Genomic DNA, 14,864 nt, shown 5'->3' on the forward strand with positions numbered 1-14,864 from the left:
TGATATAAAAATAGAAAACAATGCACTACTGTGATTTTGGGAAAAGCTTGAAAAATGATTTAAGATAATTCTATGAAGATAATGATATAAAGAATATTGTTTATCATTTTAAGTATCTGTTGAATATTACGATGATAATAAAGATGATAAGAGCACTCAAGTATAAGAACTAGGAAATGGTATTGAACCGAATATTAAGGTTGAAGATAGATTTATTTTAGATAGAGGAGAATATGAGAGGGAAGAGAGGGAGGTAAGACCTGAGCGACTATGCTAGAGAAGGTTCAGCAAACGGGAACACTTCTTAGAATCTTTAATGAAGATATAGGTGATAGAAAAATTGATTGAGTTAGATTAGAAAGTTGTTCTTCTCAGTGGATTAGATTATGAAGTTTTGTCAAATATAAATTACTCGAGTAATGATGGTGACGAGGGGAAATTTGTACAATCGAAACGAAAGCGGAAGAAATTTCAGAAAAATTAAATTGCACCATGTGGAGAATTGCAGTTATTTATCTTTATTGGAATGCGAGTTCATCACAAAACTACTATTCTTGATTTATTCAATTCTCGTGAGCCACTCTCTCTTTTTCTCCTTTTAACCTTATTCCCATCACATCGTCTGTCGCCCACTGCCAGTCTGCCACCCTCTACTTTTTATTAATTGCCCTTGGTCCTCCTCCTCGTGACCTGACATTTCTCTCTCTCTTCACTTGCTGCTTTTATATTCTCTACTTTTGCAGACACCCACGCGCGCCAGCGATGTGCTTGATCATTCTACTTGCCAGTAGATCGGGCCAAAGAAAAGGATCCAATGACGATGAAACCAACCGCGTTTTTCAAGTAGTGAGGGAACTTTTTGTTTTCTTTTGCTTATAGTGAAATTTTGAATTTTCTTTTGATTTCTCAACTTTATTACGTAAAATTTATTTGATTGACAAAAAAGAAATTACTACGTGATCCACTAAAAATTTGAATTGATAGTGAAAAAACAAATGAATAATCATGGGAATCACGCACTTCATAATAACTGCTCCTAACTTGTGTTGCATGACTTTGACAACACAAAAAAATTAATTTAATCAATAAAAAAAATCATTACTCGCAAATTCCTAGAGGATGTATTCATTTTCATGTAATGTCCCGAAGAAGAATTAATTTAATTTAATCAATTCAATTAATAATTTTCTATTTTCTTTATTAATAGAAAAGGCGGGTCCCCTGTCCCTGCAAAGCTTCTTTTCCACGCACCTCCCGCCTACGGCTTACTGCAACGTGCAATTATTTTGCCCCTTCCGTGCAGCATGCATCGCAGCCTTTCGATGAGCATGAGGAGTCTTGGACCGTTGGCTGACAAGAACGCAGTGAAATTTCGCTCAAGAGTTCTATGACCGAGAATGTAAATTGCTTCTAGCCACATTTACGATTCAAAGATCAGGTGGGAATCGGACGGTGCAAATTCAGAAGTGGGTCCAATATTTTTTGCCCTTGTGATGTGACTACGAATGGGATGGGACAGCGACTGACCATGCACATGCATCCTGCAAAAGGAAACTGACTAGCACCATTCCAACCTATATTTTAATCAAAATTAGTTGATGAAGAATTTATTTTTCGTTAATTTTTGTTAAATTAAATTAATATACAGGAAAGTTTGTAGGGCTAGATTGCCTTCAACACTGGCTGACCATCACATCACACTCCCTGTTAGCTGCCGTCGCCCGCCGTTTCTGTTACTCTAACTCATTCATGGTCGTCATCTTTCTTCGAGTTGCTTAATTGGAGGGAAAAATTAGGGCTTCTCAACCAAAAATAGGTATGGGAACGAAAATTTAGAGTTCTTGATCCGCCGTCGGACAACGGTGCAACAGTGAAATTGCCATTGCGCAGTCCTCAATTTGTCTTCTCAATTCGTTGCTAGTTTTGTTGCTTTTTGTCCACTAAACAATAATTGCTAAGTTATTGTTTAATCAATTAGGTACGATTGCAGGATCTTCATATGATGAAGTTATTGTCATTTCTACATTGTGGTTCCAAAATATTTTTTTCTTGAGTGTAGCATCGGCATGGGAGATAATATTGTAGACATCAGTCCATTATGGTAGGGAATTTATTATTAGCATCGATAAGTAAGAATACTCTAGCAGAAACGAATATACTATCATAGTCACTATAAGTAGGCCATCATATATTGATTTTGTGAGAGATATAGTGCAACAATTACGATATAAAATAGAAACAATGCATTATTGTAATATCGGGAAAAACTTGAAAGACTTCTATGATGGTAATGGTATAAAGGGTAAACAAATGTAGGTTAAATATTATAATGACAATGAAAATGATGAGGTACTCAAGCATGAGAAATAGGAAACGGTATTGAGCCGAGTACTGAGGTAAGGGAACATGAGAGGCAAGATTTGACGCAAGACATGCAGCTGACTGAGCTGAGTGTGGTAGAGAAAGTTTAGAAAATGGGAACACGTCCCATAATCTTCGGTGAAGACATAGATAATGAAGAATTGATTGAATTTTAGACTAGAAAATTGCTCCATCTAATGAAATAGATGATGAAGTAATGATAATGACGAGGAAGGTCAAGACAAAAGTAGAGAAAATTTCAGAAAATTAAATTGCACCACATGAAGAATTGTAATTATTTATCTTCACTTTGAATTTTCTTTTTATTTCTCAACTCTATTTCATAATTTTTTTTTGTCGGAACATAATAATAGTTTTGTTCAAGTATGCTCAATTAAGTGCCTTGCGGGAAAAAAAAATCTAACAAGACCTAAATTTATTATAATTTTATCAATTCAATTTTAAATTTAATTTTAAAATTTAAAATTTTATGGATTAAATTTTAAATATTTTATTTTAAAAATGTTATATATAATATGATTAGCATTAACATTAATAATTTTTAATAATATATTTTTTTATTTTTTTATTTCTTTTTTCTTCCTCTAACGAGCAAGGACAACCTCGCCTTGCTACCAGCGAGTCTTCCCTTCCGCGCCGAGGCCCGGCCACCGGCAAGAGGACGGAAGTACGGAAAAAGAAGAAGAAAGGAAAAAAAAAAGAGTACCCGTCCTTTTCCTTTTGCTTTACCTGCTCCCTCTCCCTCCATCATTAAATAAGGAGCATTTTGCTCGTTCGTTTTCCCCGTACCGTCGCTGCAGGGAGCCACGTGCGAAATTATTTCGCGCTTTCCGTGCAACATGCGTAGCAGCCTTTCGATCGGCATGGAGAGTCTTGGACCGTTGGATGGCGAGAACGCGGTGCAATTTGGGTTGAGGGTTTTATGACTGAGAAGATACATTGCCTGGCAACATTTACGATTTGAAAAGATCTGGTCGGGACTCGGACGGTGCGAATTCAGGAAGTGGGGCCAATTATTATTTGCCCTCGTGATATTATCACAGATGGGATGGGACAGCGACCGACCATGCACATGCATCCTGTAAAAGAGACCAAGGCCTTACCGCAATCTCTATTTTAATCGAAATTAGTCGGTGCAGAATATGCTCACCCCCTCGGTGAGTACAGAGCATCTGTATTGCACGGCGGTTCTCTATTTTATTTATTAAGATAATATCACGAAAAAACTAAAACTAATATATCTATAATAGATTTATCTAAAATTAATTTTTTAATTACAAAAAATCTAAATTAGTACATAATAAATTTGTCTCAAACTAATTTTTTAAACTATCAAAAATCCATACTTTTATATATTTATGATGAATTTACTCTCCGTTTGAATTAATATCATGAAAATCATAAATTGATACATTCATGATAAATAATGGGCAAAACCTCAAATCGATATACCAGTTAATCGTCGTGTGTCCCGATCATAAAATTTGATGGAAACTAAGTAGTTTTGGATTCCTGGTAGTACTAAGCTTTATTTATTTTTATATTAATAGAAAAGGCAAATTGAGTACGTGTCAGTATTGCATGTGGAGAACGTGAGTATTGCTAGTTAGGTTCCACGCACTTTCCGCACAATGCCACGGAAATTATGCTCGCAACGATTATCCTCATCCAATAATGAGAGTCAGATTTTTATATTATCAATTGACTTACATTGGTAGGGAATTGTTTTTATTCGAAGAGACAAAATGAATAACGCAATGGCTGGGGAGAAGGCAAAATAGCTCTTGAATTGCAATTTTTGTTATCTCTCTTTTCTTTTATGACATTAAGAAATTCTCACTTTGCACTTCATATTTGTACACTATGATAGGCCCTTTACACTTTGCTTTGTCCTTTACAGTAACATTGGAACAAAATCTGTATCGCTACGTTTAATGATCCTAAGAGCAAGTTTCCATTTGCCTTTATCCTTTAGAGTCGCGGCCATGACTATTTGATGAACCAATGGAGTCATTGTGTTTGTCCAAAAAGGTGGAGTGAAGAAATAGAAGCATGGTATGGTGGTCTTGTCATGCGACTGAAGCTTTTCAAAGAAGAGTGTAGATAATGAAACATGACGTCTTTAAAAGGCGTAAGGAGTTCATCAATTGTGACTTGATCTTAGCCTTTCATTATTTTTCTTGAGTTTGAGAGAAATTTACAAGGAAATAGCCGTAGGCGAGACCAATGCATAATCACAAACATTCAATGGACTCTCCGCTATATTTGTATACAAGAGGATTACGAGACATATAATTGCCATTTGCCACTATAGAAAATAAGCAAAATTAAATGAGGACATGATAATCGAGGAACAAATTCTAGGATTTTGCTTTAAAACAATTTAACAATATTTCATGATTTTCGCAGGATTGTTTTAATGTAACACAATTAGTATACAATTGTGCGTGTTAAAAGCATAAACATAAGTTTTCTTGAAACTTTGGTCAAGGGTATTATCAATGAAAGCTTGATATTCTTTAGTTTGAAATATTGTAATAAGATATATGTGTTCGGATAGTGCAAATTCATTTTTGTGTTCACTACAATCGCAAGGAATCAATCCGCGTTTTCTAAGGAGAGAAAAAAAATTGAAACCTAAACGGAGGACTTGGTTACGACTTCCGTAAATTTGTCTTTATTGCCATTCGTCCTGGAGAAACTAATTATGAATTAAACCCGAAAATCAACTTCTCACGGCAGGGTGTGTGTCCTCCCTCCTTTAATTTTTTTTTTCCTTTTTCTTTAGTTGTTGTGGTTACACTCATACGAAGAAATAGCTTTTATATACAGAGGATTCAATTAACATTGTTAGAAATGATGAAGATACTTTTAATTCATCTATTTTTATAGACTATACAAATAATTATTTTTAGAAATATATTTATAATATTATTTATTTTATAAAATAAAGGCAGCCTTAAGTGAAAATTTAAATTTTCTTTCTCTATTTCAACTTTATTAGAATGGTTTACACTTTATAGACCCAGTACATTTTTTTCGGTTTAATTTATATCTCTTTATCGATATAAGGGAGTTCCATTGTAAAACCAAATATATTTTTATCTAATCAATTCTCCTGGAGCCACTCGTTTTTAGCTTTGCTTTTCGTCCTTACCCTCTGCGCGCCGAGAAAATATTGGGTACGCCTTATGTATCAACGTGGCAAACAAGAAGGCGCTCGCAGCGCGACACGTGTCTCCCGACGCCCTCTCTCTCCTCTCTGCTCCTCGACTCAGGCTTATTTCTCTCTCCTCTCTCCTCTCACTCTCTCCGAAATAAATGGCTGGTGGCTCGGCTCGGCTCGGCTGGCAGAAGAAAGGACGGATCAGAAGGGTAATAAATGCGCTGTGCTCCCGCTTAAATTTTCTCTCTCCTCACTTGAATTTTTTTGGGTTTTGTCTCTCTCTCTCTCTTCGTCGAAGAGCAGACAGAGAACGAGCTGCACTTCCTTCTCAGCGCATCCCACCCCCTCCGCCTCCGCCTCCGCCTCGCCGGTCATCTACCTCTGGCACGTCGCCTCCTCCAAGAGCCCCGCCAGTCGCAGCTGGTTCCCGACCGCCTTCGCCTCCCACTGTTTCCAACGCGGAGATCGAGGATAAGGTTTGTGCTCGCGTTGGTCTCTCGGCAACTTCTGGGCCTCCGTCCGATTTCCTCCCTCCGACGAACTCGTCATCAACTCCGACCCCGAGCCACCGCCGCCGCCGGAATCCGCGCGCTGTTCTGGAGGTCGAAGAAGTCTCTGGAGCCTCGCGAGACCGTCGATCTTTCCCTCGGCTATTATGCTCTGACGGCGCCGGGCGCCGAGGTATGTTCTTAGTCATGTTCGCGATGGTTCTGTTTCCGGGATGTACGGAATGAATAGGTTCGTGTTTTGTCGCGCAGGATGTCGCGGCGGCGGAGTCGAGGCCGAAGCACATATCGCCCTCGGTTGTTAATTCCATCTCCGAGGTTTCGGCGGATGATTAGGATGCGTGTGCTCTTGATGCTACTGGCCCTGAGAAGTATAATCCGTTTCTCTCGCACGGGTTCCTTTCAAGTTTGGAGGAGTCTAGTTCTGCTGTGAAGGTGAGATTTCGCGTTCTAGGGGTTGAGATTGTCGTTCATCAATGTAATTTTTGCGTTCTTATGAGAGGAGGATTGGATGATTGGTATTTGCTTCATTGATATTGGAGTCCTTGGCATAATTATCCCTTGGTTCCTTCATGCATAAGCTTTCACTGATAAGTTGGTTGCACACTGCTGCTTGTGGGGTGTCCCTGATGCTTTTACGTCCGACAGCTTGTCGGCCCGATAGGTTTCTGTCTCTAGAGAGATGTCTCTCCTTCTGATGCTCTGACAGACGGGGAAAAAAGAAGTTCCTTTTATTTCTGGTATATGCCGCGAAGTTTCTCTTTGAATGAAGAGGGACTATTGAGTTTTATAGAACTTGATGTCTACCTAGCGAAGTAGTTTTTTTAATGGATTGGCACCCTCTCGGTACCTTTAGGTTTTTGGCTTCTCTTCCTATTGTTCCTGAACGGAGTTCTTTCAATTTTACTATGCTGCTAAGCTGAATAGCTTCTCTTGGATACTCCGTTGATCTATTTAATTGCTTTTAGGAAACAGGATGGATGCCGCGGCACATTGGTGCTAAGGATGAATCGGGACTGTTCTAGGTGTTGTTCCACCCTATTTGAAAAGGTTTATCCTCTTCTTTGTTCTCGGATTAGATTTATTTTCTCTGAAACTTCAAATAGATAGTTTCTTCTATGCTCCTCGTAAATAGCTATATATTGAGCAATTTTTACAATCTTCGAGGAGCTTTATGGAGATGGTTTCACTCATTTTTCATGTTGATGTGCAGTCACTCGTATGGTGAATTTGTCTTTGACCATTCTTGGGCGGACGCTTACTACAGTTATGGTTCAAGATACTATCCAAAGTACCAGTGTTGTGTGCCTTTTACCCCCGTAACTGGTCCTCGGATTCTACTTCGTGATTCCTTATATAAGGATCAAGTTTTTGACATTGTAGTAGACGCCTTAAGAAAATTTTGAAAGCTGAGGTACGTGATAACAGATGTGTGACTGTCCATAGTGAATATGATGTTACATCCATGAAATGGCCAGAATTTTATCACACTTTTCTTTCATCATTGGGCTTTTTTTTACACTCCATCAATTGTTTGGACCTTTTCCCTTGGCTGGAGTTGCAGTAGAGTTAAAATGTTTTCAGGGCTGATCTCTATATGTATGGTCTCATGGAAAACGAGAAATAACTTGGTTATTCGCCAAACAAGTGGGGATGTTGTGGCTAGCTGGCTTACTTAAAGATGAAAATTCTGAACTGTGAATCTGATGTTTCAATTTGCAGTAGTTCTGAATTTGCTTTATATCCTTGACAACAGTCCCGGGTTTCGTCAGTCCACATCACATTTTCTTCTGAGAATGAATGGCAAAACCACAAGGAAAAGGGTTTTCTACGGAGGATAGGAATGCAGTACCATTGGACCAATCGAAACTATACATGGTGAGTGGCAAAATGAGTGCTGAAATTACAGTTAGGCCTGATGTTACTGCTGCTGGATACATTGACAATAACTTTTGGTTTTTCCTATTCACTTTCCCCTTCAAAGATAAAACAACCCAGGAGACTCATCTCCATCCGAAGTGTATTAGTAGATTCATAAAAGGTTCTGAAGGGTGATTTTACAATTTAACAAAACCTTGGGAGTACTTTCTGCCCTGTTTAATGCAATGAGTCGTAGACTTTCATGATGGAGCTCATTGTGGGCTCCAGCCAAGGCCATCTGAAGCAAAAATCATATAACATGGTGACAAACCTCTAGCAATTTGCTTATTTCTTAATGGTCAAGATAAGTATTTGATTATATATTCTTTCATAATAGGAGTAGGGAAACAAAGACATCAAGTAAAGCATTAAGCGGACAAGTGCTGAAACTTTAGACTCAATGTTAATGAAAATAGGGCGTACGTGATATTTCTAGGTTCTCGAGTCAAAGTATTATTTGACCAAGTTTGAAATTTCATAAGACTCACTCAATTACATCATAGCTATCATGCCTTTGACCCCTTTTCTTGATTGTCAGTGAGGGTTGAAAGTATTTGGGAGTTGAAAGGAGTTGTCTCTTTTTGATCTAGATAGCATGTCAAGGGGTATATGCTTCACAATGTTATCTAAGGTCAAATGCAGCTTTTGTTTAAAAATATACTTGGACGTAATGCTGCTGTCAATTTTCTCCATTTGATATTGTGCATGCATCAGTTTCCTTTGCAATAGTCCTGCCAGTTAGCATATGATTGCAGCATTACTTCTCTGAATGAGTGGTGTCTTAAATTTACTTGGATTGCCAACTTTTGATCTTTTTACGTTTCTTGTGTTTATCTTGCATGCAAAAGGTACATGCTTCAAGTTTCACTGTCCGTGCCACAGTTTTGATGACTTTTTGATGGACATGAAGCAGAACAAAAGGAAAAATATGCGTCAGGAGCGCAAGAAGGTTAGTTTTTCCAAATGTTATTTTATTTGGGAATTTCCTTTATTTTGGGAAGATACTCCCACCTAGAAATTATTTTAAATCTTGCTCTTAGTTCTTTATTCCTTAAATATATGCTTGAAAATTTGATAAAATTTTTAGTAAATTGTGTCGATACATATGCTTGTCACAGGGGAAATGAAGAAAGTAGTTATTATGGAACGATATATGTTACTGCAATCTTCACTAAATGCTCATAGAACTTTTTACTAACACTCTGACACTGATGCTTCATGGGGATTGCATTCCCAATTTCGGATATAATGCTGACTGACCTTATGCATTTGCTGAAATTCACTCTGCTGAAGTAAAGTGTTACACTGGTAGTTGAGCTTCTTGGACAACTGGAAAACTGACTAATTGCTGAAGATGCTTCAAAGCAGTAAAATATGAACAGTTGAGTAACGAATTGGTCGTTCTTTATGATGACATGAGTTGTGGGGAAGTATTATATGAACTGATCTTTACAAATGCCTATCACTGTTACGTTCTACAAATGTTTAATGCAAATATATCAGTGGCAGTGTATCAACTGTATTTGTACCTATACTAATGGGAAAAAAACGAACACATAAACTTTCATGTAGTACTATTTTCCTTTTTGCCTGTTAAAATGAATTTTGCTAATAGCACAGACAGAATATTAAATTCCCCATTAAGTTATCGAATTCATTGCTGGTGCACTATGGTATCTTATCAAAAGTCAGTTTGCATTTTTATCTGTTGCATCTTATAGTCTCATAGTGCCAGATTTGACATTGCATCTTTTTGGGCACACAAGCTTTTACTCATTGGATCGAACCCTTTCTGCAGATTTCTGCCCAAAACTTGACAATGAAGTGGCTTCGAGGGAATGAAATAAAGGTAATGAGTACAAATATCATGGCAAAAGTGTCTCGGGGAAGATTTTAAGCTAATCCTACCCAAAATATGTGAGGTTTAATAATATATGTAATCCAGCTGGTTCAATTTGATATCAACGTGAATAGAGACTAGTTGGTTAACTGTACAGAGAAGTATAAATAAGTATATCATGTCGCAACTTCCCAGTAATACTATTAATTTGAATTTAGATGCTAGTAGCAACTTTCTGTCCACTGGTTTGAGCTTTTAGATGAGTAGTCCTTAGATGTGATCATCCACATGTGACTCCTGTTCTCTTACAACTTACTCCTAAATTAATACCTTCACTTTGTGAAACATGAAGGACTTGAGCTTCTTGGTTTTGATTGTGTGTGCAGGCTAAGCACTGGGATTCTTTCTACACGTTCTACAGGAACACTACCGATAACAAGTATGAGTCCAGTGACTGGTTGTCTTTCCTTTGCAGAAAATATATATTGTTGATTGTTTTGCCTGCCTCTTGTGTATATTCAAAGGCATCTTTATTTGATATGAGAGGTTTAAGTAGATCATGTCTTGCTGCTTATGTTTATTTAGGTGGGGCAGCCCTTATTTGACAAGAGAGTTTTTTCATAACATGGGATCAAAAATGGGAGACGAAGTGTTACTGGTTGTAGCTGAAGAAGGGGATGAACTTGTTGCGGGAGCCCTTAATCTTATAAGCGGAGATACTATATATGGACACCTTATCGATTCTCGCTGTGGACTACCCTGTTGATAAGGTGTCCTGTTATGTTTCTGATGATGGTGCTGCTATGCTGACATTTGAAGCACTCTCAGAAACATCGGAATTTGCAAGAAAATGGGTCCCTTTCTGTAAGAAATTCAACATTGAGCCACGGGCACCTGAGTTTTATTTTGCTCAGAAGATAGATTATCTCAAAGATAAGGTTGAGGCATCTTTTGTGAAGGAGCGAAGAGCAATGAAGGTAGTAGGAGTGCCAAATTTAATTTATCAATTGCTCTTTGCAGATGATAGTCAAAGTCTTAATTCTGTTCTTGCTGTGTTTGCAGAGAGAGTATGAGGAGTTTAAGGTTCGTATAAATGCTTTGGTGGCCAAAGCCCAGAAGGTTCCTGAAGAAGGGTGGACGATGCAGGATGGAACACCATGGCCTGGAAATAACGTCCGTGATCATCCTGGCATGATTCAGGTATGCAAAGTTGTCATTTTCAGTTTTAGAACTCTTTGTTGATGTGAGATGAGATTAACTGCTTATTTCTGCTATCTTTAATAGGTTTTTCTTGGCCAAAGTGGAGGACATGACTCTGACGGGAATGAATTACCTCGCCTTGTCTATGTTTCCAGAGAGAAGAGGCCTGGCTATAATCACCACAAGAAGGCAGGAGCCATGAATGCTTTGGTAAGTGTCATAAGAATCCACCTTAGTTGGTAAACCCCTTTTTGCTCTCTCCATTGACCTCTCTGTGAACTTTTGTTTGTCTAACCGGCCAGGGTCTCTGCTGTGCTTACAAATGCGCCTTATCTTTTGAATCTGGATTGTGATCACTACTTCAATAATAGTAAGGCTATTAGGGAGGCAATGTGCTTCATGATGGACCCACTTATTGGAAAAAGAGTGTGCTACGTCCAATTCCCTCAAAGATTCGACGGTATAGATAGGCACGATCGATATGCCAATCGGAACACCGTGTTTTTCGATGTAAGCATGCAATTATCAACCATTGAATTGCCTCATGTCCATTGCACATACCGTATCATTAATTCTGTGCAAGAAGATCTGACGGAGAAATTTCTCTCTTTCAGATTAACATGAAAGGTCTGGATGGTATTCAAGGTCCTATTTACGTTGGGACTGGTTGTGTATTCAGAAGGCTGGCACTCTATGGTTATGATGCTCCAAAAGCAAAGAAGCCACCGAACAGAACTTGCAACTGCTTGCCAAAGTGGTGCTGTTGTGGGTGCTGTTGCTCTGGGACGAAGAAGAAGAAGAAGAATACCAAGCCTAAGACCGAACTGAAGAAGAGATTTTTAAAAAAAAAAGATGCAGGTACTCCACCACCTTTGGAAGGTATCGAAGAGGGCATTGAAGGTGAGATTCTGCTTTTGCATGAAGTCCCACTTAATTGTCTAGTGTTGGTTTACCTTTTTCTATCATTGAATGTGCCTCTCAATTTTGGCATCAATCGGTGAAATCTTTTATTCTTCCAAAAGCTTGTTTTCTATTGGGTTGCTTCCCAGTTAACATCTGTTCCAATTTGGACTTAACCAATTTTGCTTCCTATGTCATGTTTAAGGCTAGTTCTTTTACTTAGTCATCAATACATTCATGTTTTCTTATGCAGGAATTGAAACTGAAAATCCCACGCCTCAGCATAAGCTTGAAAAGAAGTTTGGGCAATCCTCAGTCTTCGTCGCATCGACAATGCTAGAGGATGGAGGAACACTGAAAGGCACGAGCCCTGCATCTTTGCTAAAAGAAGCTATCCATGTCATCAGCTGCGGCTACGAAGATAAGACTGAGTGGGGAAAAGAGGTAAGTGTAGTGTAAATGCTCTCTTCATGCAATTCCCCGAAACAATTATTGTTTCTCTCAGAGTTGGCTGAACTTTCATCATATACAGGTTGGATGGATATATGGTTCAGTTACAGAAGATATATTGACGGGTTTTAAAATGCATTGCCATGGATGGCGTTCCATCTACTGCATCCCTGCAAGACCCGCTTTGAAAGGATCTGCTCCCATTAATCTTTCCGATCGTCTCCACCAGGTCCTTCGTTGGGCTCTTGGTTCCATTGAGATCTTCTTAAGCAGGCATTGTCCCCTTTGGTATGGTTATGGAGGCGGTTTGAAATGGTTAGAGCGATTATCTTACATAAATGCCACAGTATACCCTGGACATCAATCCCTCTGTTGGCATACTGTACTTTGCCTGCTGTGTGCTGCTTGCTTACTGGGAAATTCATCACGCCAGAGGTAGGTTATTAGATTTTTCTTTTCTTTTTTTTTTTTTTTTCAACTATTGCTTTTATATCGTACAATTGATGATATTCCAGGCAAAAGATCTTATATTGTCTTTGTTTCTTGTCCCCGTTGCAGCTGAGCAATGTGGCTAGTCTGTGGTTTCTGTCACTTTTCATTTGCATTTTCGCGACAAGTATCCTGGAAATGCGATGGAGTGGGGTTGGAATAGAAGAATGGTGGAGGAACGAACAGTTCTGGGTCATCGGAGGAGTTTCAGCACATCTCTTTGCAGTTTTTCAGGGGCTTTTGAAGGTTCTGGCTGGTGTTGACACGAACTTCACTGTGACATCAAAGGGTGGGGATGACGAGGAGTTCTCTCAACTCTATGCGTTCAAATGGACCACCTTGCTCATTCCGCCAACCACATTGCTTATAATAAACCTGATTGGTGTTGTAGCTGGCGTATCAAACGCAATAAACAACGGTTACGAGTCCTGGGGTCCTCTCTTCGGAAAGCTATTCTTTGCCTTCTGGGTGATTGTCCACTTGTATCCTTTCCTAAAGGGTCTGCTCGGACGGCAGAACAGGACTCCTACAATCATCATTGTGTGGTCAATCTTGCTCGCTTCCATCTTCTCCCTTCTGTGGGTACGTGTCGATCCATTCTTGGCCAAGTCGGACGGACCACTTTTGGAAGAATGCGGGTTGGACTGTAATTAGCAAGAGTGTCTGATTCCTGGAACATTTGGTCAGTAGGATTTGTTTATGGGTTATTTATCGTAAGGATACAGAAAGAATACATTTGGTGTGGTGCCGTCTGCAATGCAAATAAAGGGCATGTTTGGACGTCACTGTTTCCGCAACTCCGCCTCTCCATTTGACCGCAACACTCTGAAGGGCTACAAAAACCGACTTTGCTGCTCTTTTGCAACAGCTGGGAGATTGTCGGAAAGGACTGTGACACTGCTTCTTGATTCTTTATTTGGTTCATAATTTTTTTCTTTTCTAGGATGAGGAGGTGGCGTGAACCACAGTATAATGTGTATTATCATCTCATAATCTCTCTCTCTCCCTCCCTCTCTCTCCCCTGTGTAAGTGTAACTCAGCCGAAATTGTGAGCATGTATTATATACGGGGCATCGTCCCTCAGTTGATGCTGCTTAATGTGGCCATGCATGGCGTTTTGCTGTTGGAAGATCAAAGGGAAAAGTTCAATTTTCTTTGGCCACAGAAACGGTTTTGATTGCTTAGATATTCAAGAGACCTGACTGTACTTATTACTACGAGTGCATTGCAAACCATGCCATTTTTTAGATTCTCCTCAAGAACAATAGAGCTGCAAAAGTCGGTTGAAAGATCAAAGGGAAAATTTTCAATTTTCTTTGGCCACAGAAACGTTTTTGATTGCTTACATATGTAAGAGACAAGACTGTACATCTTATTACTACGAGTGCATTGCGAACCATGCCATTTTTTAGATTCTCCTCAAGAACAGAAGAGCTGTAAAAGTTCGTTGAAAGATCAGAGGGAAGAAGTTCAATTTTCTTTTGCCACAGTAGGTGTTGCGACGGTTTTGATTGGTTGTTACATATTTAAGTGACCTGACTTAACATCTTATTGCTCCAAGTGCATTGCAAACCATTGCCATTTTCAGATTCTCCTCAGGAACAAAAGAGTCTCTGTAACAGTTGGATGCAGGAAGTTTTAATGCAAATCATCTGTAGACAGAAAGTTTTACACGATTTGAGCGTCAATGCAGCATCAACTTGGAGATTCATCTTGGCATCTGGTGAGACGGGCCAGAACGATGATGAGACGCAGGTGACCAAAATGTTCCAACTCTTCAGCAACAGTAAGAAAAGCAGGAGAGGAGCCCAAAAAAAAAGTCACAAAGAGAATCTAAAGAAAATTCTGGCTATTTTCCACACCATCCCCAACCCCTTTTTTGTATTGGGCTGGACATTATTCTGTATGAGAAGAGACGTGTATTAATCTTTCACTCAACAGATTTACAAAAATTACTCCTCCCATTGCCTTGGAGAAGCTGAATTCTCACATCCAGTACCATAAAATGAAA

At 39.0% G+C, this 14,864-nt stretch overlaps 1 protein-coding gene and 2 pseudogenes across 1 annotated transcript in view; 2 read left to right on the forward strand and 1 right to left on the reverse strand.

Moving 5' to 3' along the window:
• Positions 1-14,864, reverse strand: part of LOC104437580 (disease resistance protein RPV1) — an 89,816-nt gene that overhangs the window by 28,828 nt on the left and 46,124 nt on the right. The window lies entirely within an intron of this gene.
• Positions 5,704-10,580, forward strand: LOC104440048 (annotated as a pseudogene).
• LOC120291432 lies at positions 10,554-13,979 on the forward strand (annotated as a pseudogene).

Source organism: Eucalyptus grandis, chromosome 3 (genome assembly GCF_016545825.1).
Source record: "Eucalyptus grandis isolate ANBG69807.140 chromosome 3, ASM1654582v1, whole genome shotgun sequence".
NCBI lineage: Eukaryota > Viridiplantae > Streptophyta > Magnoliopsida > Myrtales > Myrtaceae > Eucalyptus > Eucalyptus grandis.